The sequence below is a fragment of the Misgurnus anguillicaudatus genome, chromosome 15 (assembly GCF_027580225.2).
Source record: "Misgurnus anguillicaudatus chromosome 15, ASM2758022v2, whole genome shotgun sequence".
Lineage (NCBI taxonomy): Eukaryota > Metazoa > Chordata > Actinopteri > Cypriniformes > Cobitidae > Misgurnus > Misgurnus anguillicaudatus.
In genome coordinates this window covers 10,711,665-10,733,751 of record NC_073351.2, presented here as the reverse complement: position 1 = coordinate 10,733,751, position 22,087 = coordinate 10,711,665, and the positions used below count along the sequence as shown (strand labels likewise).

At 39.3% G+C, this 22,087-nt stretch overlaps 1 protein-coding gene across 3 annotated transcripts in view; it reads right to left on the bottom strand.

Moving 5' to 3' along the window:
- Positions 1-18,213, bottom strand: part of large2 (LARGE xylosyl- and glucuronyltransferase 2) — a 179,905-nt gene extending 161,692 nt beyond the window's left edge. For 2 of the 3 annotated variants that reach the window (XM_073853359.1, XM_055173776.2), the window contains exon 1: positions 18,019-18,212. The gene's annotated coding sequence lies outside the window, so the exon portion shown is untranslated. Of the gene's footprint in view, positions 1-18,018 lie in introns of all 3 variants that reach the window. The other variant, XM_055173781.2, reaches the window with a different exon arrangement.
- Between the last annotated feature and the right edge of the window lie 3,874 nt (positions 18,214-22,087).

Below are 22,087 nucleotides of genomic sequence, written 5' to 3'. Positions count from 1 at the left end.
GGTAGTATGTAGGACAGACAAAGGCTGCAGTGACGAATCCTAGTGCTCGTGAGTGAAGTCAGGATGACGGATAAAACCGGATACACAGACAGGCAGAACTCCAAGCGAAGACGAGACCACAGGAACACACGACACGATAAACACAGGTAAGAAACGTAGCATAATCATCTGGCAGTGGGAAGAGAGAATGGGTGAGTATATATGCCGTTTGAGTAACTACCACCAGCTGGAGCAAAGCAATCACGCACACCTGCACTCACTCAGATCATTAGCGATCAGACACGCACACACACACACACTTCAGTCATACAGACAAACACAACACAGAAAGTCACGATGGACTTATCCTACCGTGACACCTGTAGGATATTTTTATTAGGAATCTGGGGCAGGAAAATGTACCGAATCATAAGCAAATATTTAATGTAGTTTCTTAATTAATAAGGGTTAGAATAATAAAATGACATGCACACTAATGATAGCACAGTTAGATATTGTGATTTATTAAGTTTTAAATGACATATTGCAAGTCACACTGCAGGACACTGTCACTGCTGGTCATCTCATCTGCCCATTCATGCATTCACATGCATCCACAAATATGCACGTCTAGCACCATAGGTAGCAAATCATTCCCTTATAACAGTTCCTTTAGGTTTCGTTATATTTCTGTAAGACTATACGTTTTCACATCACTGTAATACGATTACAAATATAGCTCTCTATAAAATGATGACAAACAGTTTAGGGTGTGAATGTGAAACTTAAGTAGACATAAAGTTCCTTCTTATAAAATGAGATGAAATTACAAACGATGTTGCTTTTTCCTGAAATGAGATGGGACCAATTTAAAGGCATAATCAATCACAGCAGTCAGGGGATGATATTTTATGCTGCAGTGTAAAATAAATTTGATGAATTGCATTTCTATACCATACTGTAATGTATAAAGATTTTAATTTGCCACTCTATGTCTATTCATTACCTTATAACAATTCACAGTTCTTTAATTAAGACATCAAATATGCATAAACAGTACTGTAGATTGTTTACTCTGATCCACTGTATGGCCAATACTAACAGTAAACAAAATCAAACTAAATAGCTGTTGGGGGAAAAGAGTAACACAGGGTGTTTTCACCCTTAGACATTTACAGTGGGGTATAAAAAAAGTTTGCAGAATTTTTGTCACATATGTAAGTCTTTCAGCAGCAGAAGGTGTAAGTGAGGGTCTGATTTTAGCAACGTTGCGGAGGTGAAAGAAGGATGTTTTAATGACCTGACGGATGTGGGGCTCAAGGGAGAGGGTTGAATCAAAGATCACGCCAAGGTTGCGTGCCTGGGGAGATGGAAGAACAGTGGTGCCGTCGATAGTGAGAGTGGGGTTATTGGTTTTGCTGAGTGTGGATTTGGAGCCGATGATGAGGAATTCTGTTTTATTGCTGTTGAGTTTGAGGAAGTTCTGTTGCATCCAGGTTTTAGTAGCTGACAGACAGGAATTGATGTGGGCGAGGGGAGGATTGTGGGGGGAGTTTGTGCTGAGGTAAATCTGGGTGTCGTCGGCATAGCAGTGGTAGTTCAGGTTGAAATGGCGAAATATCTGACCAAGGGGAAGAATGTAGATGATAAAGAGGAGGGGGCCGAGTACAGAGCCTTGGGGAACACCTTGGGTGACTGTGGATGTGGCAGAGGTCTGGTTATGGAGGGAGATGAAGTGGGATCTGTTGCAGAGGTAGGAACGTAGCCAGCTGAGTGCAGTACCCTCGATACCAATGTTTTTAAGTCTGGTGAGCAGTGTGTTATGGCACACGGTATCGAAGGCTGCACTCAGGTCGAGAAGGATAAGAATGGTGAGGGAACCAGCATCAGCAGAGGTGAGGAGATCATTGAAGACTTCGAGGAGAGCGGTTTCTGTACTGTGGAGGGGGCAAAAGCCAGATTGGAGGGGTTCAAATTGATTATTGGCATGAAGATGGGTTTGTAATTGTAAGGCGACTATGCGTTGCAGGGTTTTAGACAGAAAGGGGAGGTTGGATATTGGGCGGTCCAAACCTGGTTTCTTGAGGATTGGGGTGACAGCACCAGTTTTGAATGCAGAGGGGACAGATCCAACAGACAGTGATGAGTTGAAGAGGTTAGTGAGGTAAGGGCAAAGGACAGGGAGGCAGGACTTCAGAAGTGGAGTAGGGAGGTAGTCAAGTGAGCATGTAGTAGGTTTAGAGGAGCTGATGAGTTTATGGATTTCAGAAGTGGTGACCGAGTTAAACTGGGAAAGGAGGCAATGTGGAGTAGGATGAGTTAAATCAAGAGAGGGAAGGGCAGCCATGTCCGGTGCTGGAGTAGTTACTGGGAGGTCTTTTGGAGAGGATAGAGACTGATAAATTATGCTGATTTTTTCAGCAAAAAAGTGAAGGAATGAGTTGCACAGATCAGGAGTAGAGGTAGGGAGGGTGATGGTCCGGGGCTTGATGAGTTTGTTCATTATGGAGAAGAGGGTTCTAGAGTTTTGACAGGGGTTGGTGAGGATGCTGGAGATATAGGTAGATTTGGCAAAAGTGAGGGCGTCTTTGTAGGCAGTGAGATGGAGTTTATAGGCCTCTTGGTGTACGGTAAGAGCTGATTTTTTTGACAGACGTTCTAGTTGGCGACCAGTTTGTTTCATTTTACGGAGTGCAGGTGTGTACCAAGGTGATGAAGTGTTAAAAGTAACAGTTTTTGTTTTGAGGGGGGCCAAGGTGTTAAGGGAGGTACACAAAGCAGAGTTAAGGTGATTTGTAAGATCATCAGGTGAAGTGAGGGTTGGGTCCAGGTTGAGAGTGGTGGAGATCAGGTCAGAGAGATGTTGGTGATCTATAGATTTAAGGTTACAGAAGGTGATTTCTCTGCGGAGGCAGGGGCGTGGAGTTGGAGAAGGAATGGTGAACCGTATCAGTTTATGATCAGAGAGGGGGAAGAGGCAAGGATGGAGGTCAAGCACTGGTTGGTTAGAGGAACAGACCAGATCGAGGATGTGTCCTTTTTCATGTGTGGGGAATGAGACATGTTGGGTGAGAGTGAAGTTGTCCAGTATAATATTGAATTCCGATGACAGTGTGCAGATAGGAGATGAAGCTAGTGTGAGGAGTTCAGTAAAATCAGAAAGGAAGGACGGATTTGGTTTTGGTGGTCGATAAATGAGAATAACTGTCATGGATGAAAGAGCTTTGAAGGCGAGATATTCAAATGATGATACTGAGGGGAGAGTGAGTTCAGTGATCTGGAAGTTGTGGTTGAAAATAACAGCAAGACCACCTCCAATGCAGGAGGGGCGGGGTTTGCAGATGTAATTGTAGCCTGTGGGGGAAGCTTGGTTGAGTGAGAAATAATCATTGGGTTGTTGCCATGTTTCAGTGAGCAGAAGGAAATCCAATGTGTTGTCAGTAGGGCAAAGTTGGCCTGGTGAGAGGGTGAAGAGATGAGTGCAGAAATGGGTGCAGGCTGAAGAGATCTGAGGTTGTCCCAGTTAACAGTCCGTGTGTGATGGTAATGCAGTTTTGGAGGGACAGTGAGTTTTTTTGCGTTTGATTGGAGAATTTCTGAGTGAAAAATACTGTAATCCAGTCCGGGATTTCTGTGCAGCCTGTCGGTGCGCTCAACACTATGTAATCCAGCGAGGGAAACGTTCCGATAATGAGTAGCTGTGCTAAAAGCTGTGTAGTCCAGTCCGGGTTTTCTATTCAGCCTGTCGGTGCGCTCAGAGCTATGTAATCCAGCAGAGAAGGCGTTCCGATGACGTGGGAAAGGTGCGACAGAGCGTGCAGGTGACCATATGGATGGAATGGATAGTCCGTGGTGGAAGTAAACAAACTTGCAGCGTAAGCTTCTGTGAATGTAACGGGATCGACGTAGAAGTCCGAGCTGTTTTATGACTGTGATGCAGGATGGAATGGAATAATTGATTAGTTCGACCAGTTGCAGGGTAGAGTATGTAAACATAATGCCGAGTGGTGGGACTGAGAGCTCCGTGGTTGCAGTTAGCGATAAGCTAAGGACACATAGATGGATGACTGATGTACTGTAAGTGCCAAAATGATCCACAGCATGACAGCGAAAATGAAAGTAGCGGTCACGGCTCGCATATGTTGGAGGTTGCAGTGCGGGAGTTACAACGAAACAGACAGAAGTTAGCTGAACGGAGTCAACCAGCTAGCAGCTAATCGATGAGGATACAGTCCGGTGTAGGTGCCCAAGAAGCTTCAGGAACCAGCTAAAAGGCTGGCCAGATGGAGAAAGGCTGTTCAGAGGTAGGGATACCGCGAACACAAACAGATAGGAACACAATGAAAAATAGCAGAAAAATAAAAATAAAATAGCAGACAGAGAAGCGGCGAATACACAGCGCCAGCGTCCTCTCACGTCTGTGACATGACTCATGTTCAGTGACACACGGGCCTCTTATGTAAACACTAAGGGCGCACTCACACTATCCAAACCAAACTGTGCTCGGGTGCGTTTGACCCCCAAAGCCTGGTTTGTTTGACAAGTGTGATCACTCTGTCTGTGATTGGTTAATCGCGCCGCGGCCGGGTTGCAGAGGTGGGCCATAGCGCGGTTCACTTGGGCTCAGGCGCGGAAGGCTGTTGTATGAGCGCAATCACGCCTGAGCGCGATTCAAAAGGTGATGACTTCAGTTGCGAGACCACTCACCTTCATCTGCGCCGTAAAAACCTTTTGATGCGAGCAGCGGGGTTACGTGAAAGTCCGAGCTGCACACGTGACAGATCAACTAAGCAATATGATGACACCTGAGAGGGCTGTCCGTAATCTTGCACCAAACAACTCAGAATAAAAAACACAGACTTATCATTACGGTGGGTTACAGTGTTAAGAGAGAGCTTTGCTTCCTGCTTTTTTCAAAACAATCGCATCTTAATGACGAAAGCGCGGCCGGACTCGGATCGATAAAAAGTACAGTGTGAGTGCGTGCACATGGGGGAGTATGGAGGGGTGACAATCGCGCTGGGGCATGGTTTGGTTTGGTTTGGATAATGTGAGTGCGCCCTAAATGATCTCAGACCCCAGCAAATCAAACCAAGACCATCCTGGAATGTATAGTTTATGATCGGCTAATGGTGCAGCTTGCAAAAAAAGCTCACTAAAATTCATTAAAACTATTCAACATGGCTGCTGGAAGAGAGATATTTTGGACGGATTATGGACAATTTATCTCATTTGTTTGTGTAAATGTGAATATGAAGATATTGCATCATTATTTCTTATTTCCCATGATGTGAAGCTGCTTTACAATACATTTAAATAAATATGTTTTGTGTATGTGTATTGTTTACATCATTATGACTGGCATTGCAAGAGGACTGTCTGGGTCCCAAACAGAAACAGTACGATCATAAAAAGACCCCATTACTGCTTACAGTATGTGGACTTAAAAAGGTCCAGCGTGAACGTAAAGAAAACTCAGTATTCTTTCAGTTGGTTCACCTCTTGCAGTCCACTTTGAGGCGTCTGGGTCTAATTTTGGGTGTTTTCCTCAAAATATACACTGTACAAAAAATGGTCTAAATATATAAATTTAGTACTGTTTTTATTTGAGGTACTATGAACTCTTTCCTGTGTTAAACTGTACTTTTTGAAAGGGTACAGACCCAATGACAGCTGAGGTACATATTTTGACCATTGTTTCTGACAGTTTAGGAACATGAAAGTATTTCTTTTGTTTTCGCAAAAACTGAAAAACAGCTATGACAGAAATGCATGAGCACCCTTGATAATGTCTCTTCTACGACAACTTGGATGACATTTTGGGTGCAAGCGCTTGTGCTTGTCCAACAGATTGGTTTAAGGTGAACTGTGGACATGAGGAATAAGGTAAGGGTATCATTTTGCATCACTATGTAAATACTTATGATATATCAACACTGTGGTGTTAATATTGGTGAGTCAATATTCATAAAAACAATGGTTGCATTTATTAACAAAGTCCACTGTACATTGTGGTTCAATTTTGTGGCCTTGGCTTTTTAAAAACAAACTATATGTGAAAACTCTTTTAAAGAGGACTTAAGTGGAAACAGTCTGAGTGTAACCTGTTAACAATAATGACATACTGCTGAAGCATCAGATTCTTTACATATTCCATCCTTAAACCACTTATATACTGTATTCATGGCAGATGTCCTTTAAACGATTTCCATAAATACAGTCCAAGGGGCTCGGGGTTTGTCTGGTTATAATGGTCCTCTTTATATAGCTGATCACACCTGTCAATATTGGGATTTGAAAATAAGGGAAATTCCTGAACCCTAACATCCCCCCCTTGCGAAAAATTACTTTCTTAGTTAGTATGTTTGTCTTCTTTTCTTATCTGTATAGCGTTATTTCCACTGTCCTCAAAACGGTCTGATGTCTTCCTTGTCCTATGAAGTCCCTCCTTCAGAAATACGTATTCGTATTAGACAAACGAGTTCTGATCGTTTAGTTTGTTTAGTGTGTTGTGATTCAATAGCAGCTTAGCTTGCCGTTAGCTTAGCTGGTGACTGACATATTTCTGTGGGCGGAGTTTAGTCAAAAAACTGTTCTACTGACGTCACTAAAGCAGGATGTAGAGGGCTGTAGTCCAAACTGGTCGTTCGCTGTAGGCTTTGAAAGAGGATTTCTGTTAAAGGCTCTCCAAGCGAATATTGTGCGACGTCACTTCGTGTTGATGTTTGAACTGTTTTCAAACAAACGGAGCGTAGCTAACGCCTCCCCCTCCCTCTCCCGTCCATGCTTTCATGAACGCGCCCAACCCCCACCCCCAAATCCTTCTTGTCGTTTATTGGCTGGAACATTTTGTTACGTTTTGTTGTGCTAGGTTTGGCCACTATGTTGATATTGCCGTTTGTCGAGCCTGAGCTGTCTACAGAGATCGCGTTTTTTTACAGTTTGATCAGCGGACAGGCAGCAAGCAGATAGTGAGGAGATGTTTGCTGTATGTAACAAAAAATGTTTTATGGTCTAAAACGCGTCAATTCGCTTAGAGCGCCTTTAAAGAAAATATATCGCCTGGCAGTGAACTTTGAAATTTATCATTTTACAGGTATTATCTATGCTAAAATAAGTCTAGTTATCAGACAAAAACATAAAATGTATATATGATATGTGCTCAAAACAAGCAAAAAAAAAATGGGGTTAGAATCTTGAAATAAGTTTACTTTCTTCTTAAACACGGAATTCATTTTCTTACCCCACTGGCAGATTTTTTCACTTTGATATTTTTGTCGACTTATTTTCTTAGCTCATTTTGCACATCAAGACAATGTATCTTGATTTAAGAACTTTTTAGATATTTGTACTGAAAAGAAGACAAAAATACTAAATAAGAAAGAAACCTTGTATCATTTGTTTGTATGGCTCTCTCTTACATCTGCAAGTGACTTAGGTCGCAGACGTTGCATTCTTCAACACCTTCTGAGTTAAGTAATAATTGTACGTGGGCGTACTGTAAGTGCGCACTAATGCGCTTGGTGGTTGTAGCATTGCGTGCGGCTTGTCCTCCATCCATCCTCAGGAAGCTTTTTTCATGTCTTATTGATGGGTTTGAGTGATATGTTACATATATATTACCAACCTTACTTTACCGGAGGTGAATTTAGCAAACATCAAATACGGCCAGAGAGATTTTTTATAGAAAGACTAAAAATACTGGACGACCCTGAGTCTCCTCCTGATTATGGGTGTAGATCATGGGGGGTTCCTGATTGGTTTTGCCCATGCTGATTAATAATTAGCTTGAGTATATGAGTGCTGTGTGCTATTTGGTGGGGGGACACTCTCTGGAAAGCTGGTTTGTTCTTATGTTTTTCTTACACATGTAGCATCCAGATTTTGTTATAGTTGTTTGTTATTTATTTGTTTCCCTCTATCCATAGACTTTTGTTTATTATTATTATCATTGGTTGTGGCATATGTTTAATTTAATAAAACTTATATGTTCCGGCCTGATCCCTCTTTTATGTTGCGGCTTGAAACAAGCTGGTCGTAACAGTACTTACGCATATATTTACTTACATTATGCTATAATGTGACCTGGAAGGCTTTCAAAGCAAAAATAAACAAATAAATACGTATTTGCAACATTTGATCAAAGCATTGTTATGTTTTTACAGCTACAAAACGAAAACATTTACAAAGTTTTCTTACATAAAGATTGCTGTATTTCTCTTTAATTTATTAGTAATGTTACCACCCTAACCCTGCCCCAAACCTCACCCTAAACCCAAACCCTTTTTTAATTTGTTTAATATAATGTATTCTTTTCATATTATGGAACGTAACTGACAGAAATGTGTAGAATTTTTTTAACAGTATAGCATTTAAAAGATATTTTAAGCCATTAATACACTTATCCAAAACAGTTTATAAAAATCATGTAGTGTTAGAAATAAAAAAGCATAACAGACAAGTGTAATCACAATAATTTATTGTAAAATTTTAAAAGCAGTACCAAAAGTAGTTAAAATGACGATGTGCTGCAGCTGTGGTCCTCTTTGGAGTGTAAGAAGTACAGAAAATTATTAAAATTATTAATCCACATTAATGTTAATCCGGCTTCTCGCGCATTTCAAATTTTAAAAGTACATTAACTAAAAGGCAGCAATGAATAGGACTATGTACAAATCTGTCTGTAAAGCTGTTAATACCTAAATAATTAACATATTAGTCCGGTCAACACGTCGATATTACACGTCGGGTAAATGTACGCATAACCACACCTTACGTATTTTCTACCAACACATTTCTGTGGACAAATGAGAAACAAGGAATGATTTGTTTAAATCCCTTTCCCCAGTTTACAGTATGATGCATTTGTCTCCTCTGTTACATGCAGTAACCCACTTTAAGGTGACACTATACAGTGACCAGCATGAGAGTTAATAAAAAGCTATAGCAGACAGGCAATAAAACTGTTATTTGTGAAGGGAGCTGATCTCTCCCAGCTGAGATGAACACACAGACTCTGTGTCATATTTGCAGAATGGCAGCGCATGAGCTAGAGACATCCATCCTGTCACATATCTGACAGTACAGACAGCAACTTTATGAGCTCTTGGCTCTTTTACATTTCACATAAGAGGGACTTTATACTTTTCAAGAGCAGCTATTACATTGCTAAAAAGCAATGTTATTTTGTGTATTTGCTGTAATACAATGTTTTTCCATGGTTTGTGGTTCAAAAAACACATTATTTTCCACACACTGTACATTATTGTTGCTCCTCATTGCCCTGCCTCCACGCATTGATTTTGTACAAAGCTCATCGTTCTGAAAAGCACTGTGTCGTCCAATTGGCCAGGTAACCTGTACATTGTGATTCGCCTGAATACTGCTCCTTACTGTATTTAGCCGTCGTGTCCACGTCAACAGGCCAAGGAAGTAAACTGGTGGCTACAGTGTGTTTGTTGTAGTCCAAGAAAAGAGATTTAAGTTGGAACTGATAACTTGCGTCATCGTTTACTTTGGGATTTGTAACTTTGTTTATCGTTAACATGTACTAACACACACTAATTGTAGGTTCACACCGCCGAGAGCGTCAAAAAACTCTCTAGCTGCCCTGCCATTGACGCTTATAGAAAAAGAGTAGTGGACGCTCTGACGCTCTAAAGGGGGTGGCACACTGGACGCGCAGCTCAGCGCCGCGCAGTTCTAAAAAAATCTAACACATTGTTTTCTAGGAGTATACACACACTGGTGCCGACAGGTGGCGCCTGCCAGTGGCGCCCAGCTTTGACTCAGGAACTTCCTCAAATCCCTGTCACGCCACAGAGTGCCACTCACATAGATTAACATTAAATAACATCATATTTGTCCCAAATCATTAACGATTAACATTGGCTGCTAACATATATTTTGCATTTTTAAGTAGACGCTATCTGACTAAGTTTGCGCTATTTAAAGAGTAACTAAACCCAAATCATTGATTTTAGTAAGTTATTTGACATTTGGATATAAAGTGTTTCAATACTACAAAATATGGTGTAAAAATGTCTGAGTGCTGCCCTCTTCAGGTTGAACGGTGGCTACTGCAGTTGAATTTTCCTATTGGATGTTGGGTCCAAAAAATGACTCGTGACGTAAGCAGGTTCAAGCTTACCACGCCCTTGTTACGATCTCACCACACACTTGGTATGAGCTTTGTTCGTCCCCTCTATCTCTGTTGGGATCTGCCCACTTTTCTTGCATTTTTCAAATATTGCCAGTGGGTGGAGTCAGGCTCTGACCAGGGGTTTAGTTACGCTTTAATGTGCACTTCCGGTTTACGATACCTCCAAGTTGTCCTAGACGCGACTCGACGCGGTGCTGCACGGCGCCGAGCAGCACGTACGGTGTGCGACCCCCTTAATGCATTCTCTGGAATCCTTTTCCACCATCCGATTGGTTGCCGGCAAACGTTTCGGTCTTCCGATTGGTTGCCATCAAACCGTGTTATAGCTCATTACCATAAAGTTGATCTGATTTCAACTCTCCTCAATGTCACATCGTCCAAGGTGTGCCACGCCGCTGATGGCCAGAGCTCGCCGCCGGCTCGAATTGAAAATTAATGACTTCCAGCCACTTTGACACTCTCGCCGGTGGCTGTGAATGCACAGTTAGACACCAGAGGATGTGTAAAATCGTGAATCGAAAAATACGTGCTTTTTAATACTTAAACAGAAGTAGCCATTGTCAATTTTCTGTATTGTGAAGTATAGTCAAGTGAAACGGCTTTTGAAATGAGAAAAAATTTTGGCGGGACTTGGATTGGTGGAAGTGAAGCCATGTTGCTAATTGCTAATCGACGCAATCTTTTCCTGTCTGCAAAACTAGGGGTGGGACAATTAATTGTGCAAATGCACGTTTGTCAATTAATGAATTTAAATGAATTATGGTGAAATGCCACCACATCCAAAAGCCAGAGGGTGCTTTCGAACAGAAAATCCATTTGTGCTGCAGAAAAAGTACCATTAGGGTGCATGCACACCAAAACTCTTTAAATGCGGCTGAAAACGCCTGGGGGACGCCGAATGCCAGCTGTTTTTCAGCTGAGTGCTTTGGTAGCTGTGATACTTCTGCTTTGTTTATCAGTCGTTGTATGATGCACTGGTTGGTTGTTGTGATAATTGTCCTGCCCCTCCTCCACTGTGATTGGACGGCTGTGTGAGAACTGACATTGACGCGTGGAGCTCTTCACCCAAAGTTGAATCTCTTTCAACTCTCCTAGCGCAGACTTTCAGTGCGGATGAAGTGTTTTGAAAAAACGCAGCGCTTCCATTGGGAACAATTGAAAACATGCTCCGGCCGTGAGCGTAAACGCTTTGGTGTGAACGCCCCCTTAAAAACGCTATTCCAGGAAATGTCTATAAGCATATTTATATTGCTGTTCGTCAAACTGTTTCAGGTATTTTAATGATAATAAATAATATTTTGAATGATTGTGTTTGACGAGTGTTTTTAAATGCACATTATAAACGACTCAAAATCATAGTGATTTTAGATTGAAAAGGACTTCCTACTGATCAAAAAGCCGTATACACGTATGAGCTGTGCATGAAACACTGAATCAGAGCCTTGCGATTCATAATTGATTTCAGACAGATAACGCGATGCATCGTCACAGTCCTAGCAGAAACAAGTCTCAGATGGCCCCCCCTCACGCCATTTCTCGTGACAGGAAGTGAAGATAATTAAATGCAATCTGAACAACACCATGTTGTTTTTAAATAATCATAGCAACTCTCATCTTTCTCAGTGTATGTTTTTCAATCTCTGATATGATGATTCCCTCTGCCCAATCTGTTTTTAACCCCGTGCCTGGACAGGACTCTGAGGACCTGACGTGTCAGATGTGTCAGGGGGTTCACTTCACACTTGTGTGGTCAGGTCTGCATGCCTCTGACCTTTAACTCAGTCCCGTGGACTCTTTGACATGAGGTCCACCGATAAAAGCGTGAAATCCATAAATCCACGTGTCAGGATTTTGCTCACCTAGACCTCCCGGGAGCCAAACACCAGACGGTCATTCATATACACTGCTACTATTTCCTAACAAAAACAGATGCTTGCTGTTATATTTTTAACAGCGTCAATGTGAGGGATTTATTACTGCGGCTGTCTGTCATAACACTCCTATATAAAGATTGTATATTCGTTGCATGTAGGCAACACTTACATCGCAGGTCATGCTGGGTCTGTCACCTTGTTTGTAAATGGTTCAGATAAGGATGTGGCTTGTTGAGAAGTATGCATGCTATTCATATTATCCTACATTTAAATGTCAACTGTGATGATTTTTAGCGGCATCTAGCGATGAAGTTGTAAATTGCAACCAACAGCTCACCCCTCCCTTTCGAAACGCAGCAGAAGCTACGATAGCAAGCACAGGACAATCACATAATCGTCTGAGACAACGTTGTCCATTTAGGGCTACTATAAAAACATCACGGCGACTTCAATGTAAGTGGACCCGTGGTGTATGTAGATAAAAATGGCTCATTGTAAGGTAATTAAAACAATACAATTCATTATGTAAGGTCTTTATACACCACTAATACAGTATACATGTATATGTGTGTAACCAACTGAGCTCTATAAAACCAGGTAAAACACAAGCTAGAGGTACACAATTATAATGCAAGCACTCACTACAATACATCGTTTTGAAGTAACCCAGAATCTAGGCAAGTATAAAACAAGTGAATGTAACATGTGCACTATTTAGTTCAGCCTTTAGTGTTTTGATGTTTAATTTCCTCTGCTGTGCTTTGTTTCTGTTGCAGCTGTTATTGTATGCATATACAGCCTTTGTAAATGGCTACAGAGAATTTAGCCGACACTTTTGTTGAGCACACAAAGAGATGCTTTTGTTGAACAGGCTCATTATTTTATTGTGAATCTCAGTTGCACACTGTTTTTGTTTCTGATTTTATAATGGCAAATTACACCCTGTGAATAATTCATGTTGTTAGTAACTTGCTGAGCTCAGTCTGTAGAAAACTAAATCATGCACTATACTGATCTACAATTCTATAAACTGAAATAAATCTATTAATGTACACTCTAAAAAAACAAACGGTGCTATATAGCACCAAAACAATTGCTTTGGATCGTAACGATAGAAGAACCATTTTAGTGCCATATAGCACCGGTGAAGAACCAGTGAAGCACCAGTGAAGCACCAGTGAAGCACCAGTGTAGAACCATATAGGGGCCATATAGCACCACATATGGTTCTGCGTGGCACTATGTGGTTCTGCACTGGTGCTTTGCTGGTGCTTCACTGGTGCTTCACTGGTTCTTCACCGGTGCTGTATGGCACTAGAGGTGGTTCTTCTGTCGTTGCGATTCAGGGCGGCTGTTTTGGTGCTATATAGCACCGTTTGTTTTTTAGAGTGTATGTAAAAATTAATTTAATTAGAATTTATCTGAAATCATATCAGAAATCAGTGATATAAATAATCAATATGTATCTGACAATATTCTACACAAAGAAAATCACATTTCTACTTTCCAATCCCTGAAAAGTTTGTCTTGAGGAACTCCATTCTAATCTTTCAATTCTTTGAGCTGACAAAGAAATATAGCTTTGAAAAGAACAACCGCTTTGATAAAAATACTGAGGAAGATAGAACAGAAAACAGACCCCAAAAAAGCTCTATTGATGTCTGACATTTGAAAAAGGTTTGAGATTGAATTGCCATGTGCTAATAAGGTGAAAATAAAGATAATCTCCTGGGCTTGTGCAACGGAGTGAAATTGCATGTGTTAACCAGGTCGTTTCACGAAAAATGAATTTCCTTGGCTCTTTTAAAAATAGTAGAGTTCAAAGTAATATCACAGTAAAACAAGAAGTTTTAGATCTCAAAACTCCAAAACCTTAGATTTAGAAACAGCCCGTGAGCATTCATACAGTACTGTATGTCTGTGGCAATCAGCTCGTCCAATCAGTGAGAAGATGCTAAAAGTTATATTTAGAAACGCGTGGCTGTATAATTTACTTTTTAAATTATGGCAGTTCTGCCTTAACATTTGCATGTTGTCGGAACCTGTAACAAAATATGGCTTTCCAAAGAGGCTGCAACTATATCACTGTAAAAAGTGAATCACTTAAACATACTGTCCCCATAAAAAACTGTCAAGGTTTGGACAGAAGAACCCAACTGCGGACGATGAGGGGTTAAACAAAAAGACTTTAATGAACAACAAGACGAAACAAAGCCCACGTGGGGGCAAACAGCATTAAACAACGTATGACAGAGACTAAACAATAGACTTGACTAACAACTTGACATATAAACCAGACTAGATTCTTGACTTGAATAATACACAACTGGAATACACAAGAACAGTACAAAATTATCTTGCACAGGACAAAAAAATTCAATGACATTAAAGGCCTGTTTACATGAGAACGCTTGAGGGTGAAAACGTAAAAATATTTTATCGGATGTGCCTTTCGTTTACACGGCGACAGCTTTTGGGGGGTTTAAAAATGCAAAGTGAAACCACCCTCCAGAGTTGAAATCTTAAAAACGATCTACCGTCGCGTTCTCATCTAAAGAGTAAAAACGCAAAAGTCTGTCACGGTGGCTCTCGAAACGTACGCGTTTACGTCACAGGCATGCGCCAATTCAGGAAAATAACAAACATGTCGGATTATTTCCATATGTCGGACCTTCAAGTTGCCATAGCAGCTCTGATAAAAGTATTTCCAGCAGTTGTACGAAATATTTACAGCTAGTATTACTGATCAGAGAAGGCGCATTAATTACCTCAGTCAAACTGTTGATGCGCCAATTGTAGCACCATTAGATAGGTACATGAGTAATCAGTGGCCAAGTATGAGTCAATGAACTTGTTCTGATATATTTTAGAACAAAACAAACCAACAAACGATTTGAAAGGGATTCTTAGTCATATAGTAGGCTATATGACTAACCTACAGTATAATAAACTGCTAGTGGTATAAGATTTACATTTAAATGAGTAAACGCATGCAGAACACTGAACAGAGGTCTAGTGTCCGTCTGTAATTCAGCCTGACAGGGCGCTCCGATGCGGATTAATTTGGTTTTACCCTCAGATAAGTGCTTGAAAAATAAAAAAGTAAGCATGGGAAATAAAACACTTTATTTCCCATGCTTATAATAAAAATAAAACACTTTATTCTGTTTACTACAACCAGAGAGCCAAAGGTTATGTCATCCCACAACCCTATTAAACGACTTACCATTGGTCGCTTGGCTGTTGCACAATTTTTATATCTGGCATGTCAGGGCAAAGTTGTTTGATGTCCATTTTCTCATCAACTGAAACTCTTTCAAACGAATTCCGTAATAAAAACTCTTCACTATTACAATCGGGTTGATTTGTACCACTCAGGATGCTCACAATCTAAAGCGATACTAACATTGTCACGCAAAATGATATAGCATAAAGTAAAAATCTAGAGGGGCAGTTTCAAATCTGCCCAAATAGCTCTTTATTAGCGTTCGCTGCATTTCCATTTGTCGCTACAAATGTTACATGGGGAAAATGTGGGGCGGTGTTGAGATCGGGAGGGCAAAAGCAGCCTTTGCCCCTCTCAGCTCAATCATTACATACAGTAGCCAACAGAGCCAAGCGTTCAATTTCCAATCATTTTCATCTTACTTTACAACTTAATATAGTCAAGAAACTGAGAAAATATTTGTAAAAAAAAAATGGAAACATTGACGAGTTAACAGTTTAGATTTGATTAAGTTTATGTAGATTTTCTAGTGGATTAAAATTTTGATGGGGCACTGCCCTACCTGCCCATACAAACGAGCTGCGCCTGGGGCTAACACAATGCTCTATCAACTGAGCTAAAGGAAGAAAACATCATGTGATCCCTCTAAATTACAATATCAAAAACATGACGGCAGAAAAGAATGCAAGCAAGCCATTTGTGTTCAGCATTACAAACATTATGCATCATAGTGCATTTCTGTGAAAAGGTCTTTCAGCACCAGAGGGGAAAACAGACTCCTATACTCAGCAAACACGCCCAGAGACAGACTAGCTCCAATCAGCCACACTCAGAGAGAAGACACAGTCAGCCAGGGAGAAAAAAATTAGGGAAAATAAAGAAAGACTGCAAACCGATATGCGTATATTAAAAAGCCAACCGAGAAAATGATGGAAAGGATGAGCGGTGAGTCTTATGTGAGCACTGTAAAAAAAAAAACGAGAAAAGACAGCAAGACAATTAATCTAGGACAAATTTGAACATGACGTCTCCGCTGTCCATTAATACCCTGTCATTCTGGAAAGAAAGCTCTGGACATCCCATTTGTCACAATATGTACTGTATGCATATGAGGCATTGCAATGATGTTAAATTCAATCTGACAATACAGTCAACCCTTCAAAACGCTCTCTCCATAACAGACATATAGTGATGCCGAGTGTCAGTTTCCTGCTGTGAGTCATCAATGTTCTGTTCTATCTTAGTGACTGCAACTGAATCACTGCCAACTGACCCCAATGGCAGCGTACAAAGTCATAAATGCACAAGCACAGTTAGCAGTAACAAAACACAAACACTTGTTTAATAACAAGCACATGTACTCGCATATGTTTAAGCATACGGTTGACAAAGAGCTATTATCAAAGCTGCAATCCGTAAAAATAAACAAAAATCAGTTATTTAGAAATACATATGTGTTCAAATGCAAAACCCTCTAAGTGCATCTGACATGTTTTCTTGTAAATAAGCATATTTTTATCAGGATCTTATGTTTTGTACCGAGCCCCTAAGGTGACATTGGAGTAAAAGAAATCAAAAGTTTAGTTTCATGTGCTCACGTGAAACTTTCATGTGCTCACGCAAAACCTTCATGTGCAATTTTTTTTTAAAGTTTAGTATCGCGTGCGCATGTGAAACTATTGCGTATAGTATATCACGTGATAGTTTCATGTGCGCATGCGATAGTTTTACATGCGTGCGCGAAAGTTTCACGTGAGAACGCAAAACTAAACTTTAAAAAAAATCTGCACATGAAGGTTTCGCGTGAGCACATGAAACTAAACTTTAGATTTTTTTTACTCCAATGTCACCTTAGGGGCTCCGTAGTTTTGGTTGTCAGTAATTGTAATGCCTTTTTCACAAATGCCACTTTAGTCATTTAATTGGTATATAACAAATTTGACTGTCTTTTGCTGCAAAACTCTCTAAGTGCATGCACGCTTTTTGGCAAGAAACTTCCACTTCTAAAAAAATCACTTTTTTGGACAAGACAAGAAGTTAAACAGTTTTAAAATGACTAAAAATGCAACTGAAAACATGATGAAAATCAGAATTCAAAACAAAAATTTCCACATTTAACCCTAAGATACCACCCTACACTGCAAAAAAATTACCTTCACACTTAATATTTTTGTCTTGTTTTCAAGTACAGTACAAATATAAAGAAATACTTAAATCAAGATGTATTTTCTTGATAAGCAAAATTATCTAGGAAAATAAGTCTAGTTTGTAGACAAAAATATACAATCTAATTTGTAATTTGTGCTTAAAACAAGCAAAACAATCTGACAATTAGGTAAGCAAAAATGTCTTGTTTTTTTTTCTTGAATTAAATGTTTATGAAAAAGTTAAAAAAATCTTACCCCATTGGCAATTTTTTTTGTTTTTGCTTTTTTTTTTTTGCTTGTTTTAAGCACAAAATCACTTAAATTTTATGTTTTTTATCTTCTAAAAACTAGAATTAGACTAGGTAATTTTGCTCATCAATTCATCTTAATTTAAGAAATTTTAAATAGTTGTACTGAAAACAAGACAAAAATACTTAGTAAGGAAGTCATTTTTGCAGTGCACAGTATCACATCAAATGACAGCGCTGACCGTGTCATTAATAGTTACAAATTGCTTAACCACAGACCAACAAAATTTGACTTTTAAACACGAAAATCTTCCTTGAAGGACTTGTAGCATCTAGACCACCTCTGCACATGTACGATTAAACTTTAGTAAAAAAAACTTACATGGATAAACCACCTCTGAACATCTGTGTCCACGGCTCTGAGAAGAAGCATATTAGAAATTCAGCCACCTGCCCCCAGGTCTCACTCATTGAACCACGTCCCATAGGCTAGTGGCACAGTTAACTCTGTTCTCGGGAGACAACAACCTCATATTTCTGCTCTATACTGAGCACTTCAAGACTAGTTTAGGACACCATTACCTCCTTTGATAGGAATCACTGGTGCTATATTGAGTCTGGAGAAGCTTTGGCCCCTCACTAGAGACGACTGAAATAGTGTCTGGACCACTGGGCTACAATTAGCTTACCATCTAGGCTTCACATCCTCTAATATATCACTTGGGGAGGAAGCCAAATGGTGTGATGAACCTAGTGGTTCTTGGCTTACTGAGGAGTCGATGCAAAACGGGAGTCAGTCGTAAACAAGTGACATTTTAATGATCCATTATCTTTAGGGGAAATCACACAGACGGGTTCTGAGCCATGACAATCCAAGTGCGAGATTATTTGCTTATTTTATGAGTATCTAGCAGTGTTGAACTAGATATGAACGAAGAGATATGAAATATACACAGTTTATTCAAAGGTCACCTTAGCGTTTGAATTAAAAGAAAAGTTCAACCAAAAGTGAAAATCTTGTCGTTTGTTCACCGTCATATCATTTCAAACTTCTGTGAAAGACAAAATAAGAAAATTTCACAAAGCTGCCCTTTTCCATAAAATGAAAATTAATGAGAACTGACTCATCTCAAGCATCATGCTCATGCAAAGGGAATAAATCTAATTAAATTTATTAGTCACAGAAAATTTCCTCATTTGCAGTCTTGGTTGCATAGGCTACAGCTCAAATATGACAAATTATGACGCCTCACGTTATCAATCCTTATTTAGGTCAAGTCTGGCACGGTGCATCGACATGCCTTGTTTGACTGTACGCAGATATGAACAATGTTCTGTTAAAACGACTTAATTTTGTTTGTTTTGGAAACTTATTGCTAATTTTATTTTCACGTCTATGCTTGTTCTACACAGTAAACTGCCTTTTTTAATAGAGCAAAAGTCAAACAAAAGAAAAAGTAAGGAGCCTTTATGAAAGAGAGAGTAAATGAATTATAGCTAGACAGTTTTATAGAAGTGTGGTAATGTGATCAGTCTGTCTGAGGTATATGTTCCAGACAGATCAAATATTATAAAGCAATGCAACCATGTAGGAGATTATCAAATAACTCAGATGAGTCAGTCTGGGTTACTGAGAGAACTAAAAGATAGACACGACATTTGACAGATAGAGCAATCCCAGACATCAGTCGACTCCCGACCAGATACGCACCGGATAACCAAGGAGAGCTATGATACTTACAGACGGTTTCGGCAGTAACAACATAAACAAATGAGAAATGTATAAATAATAACAAGCAAAATAAATAACAAGTAGAATACCTTTGTTCAAATAATTTAAAGCGTATTAAAAACTACACTGAGCTAACGTTACTGTGTAAAATGAATGTATACAATTTTAACCACAGATCGGCTGCCAAACCTCCATAAAAATAAAAAAATCCCTAAAAGCGTAACTAAACCCGTGGTCAGAGCCTGACTTCACCCACTGGCAATATTTGAAAAATGCAAGAAAAGTGGGCAGACCCTGACAGAGATATAGGGGACAAACTGAGCTCGTACCAAGTGTGTGGTGAGATCGTAACAAGTCCGTGGTGAGCTTGACCCTGCTTATGTAGGGTCGCACCGCTTACATCACACGGTACCGCAATAAGGGCAGCACTCAGACGTTTTTACACCATATATTGTAGCATTAAAACACTTTATACCCACATGTCAAAAAAGTTACTCAAATCTATGAACAGCACTAATAAAGCCCCATGCCTACAGATCATTAACTATAAAAAGTTGGTTTAGGGTTTAGTTACTCTTTAATTCGCAAAACATAAGGGTATAATGAGAGCTATATTGTATGGCGGAAGAGCATGACGTGAAATATTCGTATTCGAACTATAAATAAACCATCAGATTTTTTAAATGCCACGTGTAGCGCATTTTTTACAGTAACAACTCATAATAGGAACGAGGCTGAGAGTGAGACCGACGATGGCAACTGTGCACAAGAGAGGAAATCAAATTGGACCAACATGAACCTAATTTGCATGTCAAGATAGAATTATAGTTTGTATATAAATGACATATTATTGTTTATAGTGTTAAATATTATAGCAGAATAAAAAGCTTGTGTTAATACGTTTGCATTATGAAATTAGCATGTATGAAGATAATTTCATAATTTTTACAACGCAATGTGAACTTTATATTAAACAACAACAGCATTTGTGATCGGAATTTAAATGATCATGTGCTGACTGCCGCGCGTCACATAGACGACAGAGTCAAGTGAGATCTGCTTAACTCGGCGGTAAGTTTTATTTAATCTCAAATATCAAATGGTTTATGCTCTCTATCATTAAAAACGGTCAAGTAAACAGCACGCGCAGGGTTAATGTACTTGTCAATGACCACTCATAAACGCACAGGATAGGCTATGATTGTGTGCTTGTTGTCAATGAGATTACTTCTCACAAACACACTCAAGCATGGGATATGTGTGCTTGTCAATGACGGGCATTAAATCCGCTGAGTTTTCTGCCGAAATCTGCGGGCGTGAATTCCTTTTGGGCCTGCCTATATGCCTTACTCCTGCTGCTGTTTAAGTTGTCACGTTATTGTTTGTAACTGTTCTAAATCGTTTTTTTAATATATATATATATATAAGTTTGTTATTCATAAGTCGCCATGAAACGGATATAGCAATTGCCTTATTTTCCCTGTGGTGACGTATATCCGAATGAAATGGCTTCTGAAATTAAATAAGGCAGGGCTGGATTTGAATTTGTCCATCGAGATCTGATTGGATCATTTGAAGTTGGGTCGTGTTGCTAATTGCTAATCGCTGCGATCTTCTCCTGGACCCCGCCCACCTGACATACCATATGACCGGAAGTGAAGAGAGATCGTTTTGAGGAGATTTGCATTTTTGATTAAAGATTATGAGCACACACAAATTTTTTAAAAATAATAAAGCTCATAGATAAGTCATTTGTTAATAATACCACAATATTAAAAACATATATATAGTTTTTCATTTCAATTTCATTGCGACTTTAAGTAAAAAAAGTAATCCAGACAGCCCTCTTTATGACTGTCACTGTTAATAAATTTGTGATTGAATCTCCATTAGGGCTGCACGATTACAGGAAAAATGATGATCATGATTGTTTTGCTCAAACTTTTGATCACGATTAAAAATACGATCATTCTTTTAGTGAAAAACTTTTATTTACTTCAGTATTTTTATTACACTTTTCAGCCATGTATAAAATATTATATACATTTTTAGGCCTATATTATAAAATATTTTATTGTTTTGTAATATCCATAGCTCCCATTCTCTTAGATCTTTTTAAAACATTTAAAATAATTCCGCAAAATTCCGCATAGATTTTGCAAAAGAAATCCGCAAAAAATAACTCCTTACACAGATTCCTTACAGCTGTACTGCAGCAATTAAAGCAGTTCAGTTATAACTGTCAAAATTATAAAATCTTATATTATATATTATCTTTTATTTATTTTAGAGCCTTTTTTGTTTGTTAAATTAAGGTTTTTGATAATGACCAAGCGGTGTCCGACAGCTAACGTCATTTTGACGACTTGTTTGATCAAATGAGCCTCTGAAATCAACGCTTCACTTGCCTACAATAACATCTATATAAAATATATATTTTCAGCAGATTACAATGTTAGTTTAAATGTTTATTGTCAACACACTATTTTAAAAAAAGCGGAGGGGAGGCTGCTCTGTTGCTCGCAGTCGCAACGAGGTGCAGAAAAATTATGAAAAATAATGAATCAAAACGATATTAACATGAAACGAAATAAACATGCAGGTTGCCTTACCTTACACATTCGCTATGCATCAGTCTTTTATATAGATTATGCGCAGTATTTAAGGTTTTAATTCAGTTCTCCATATTCCCCGATGCGCTGAATGTCCTGCTGCTGGC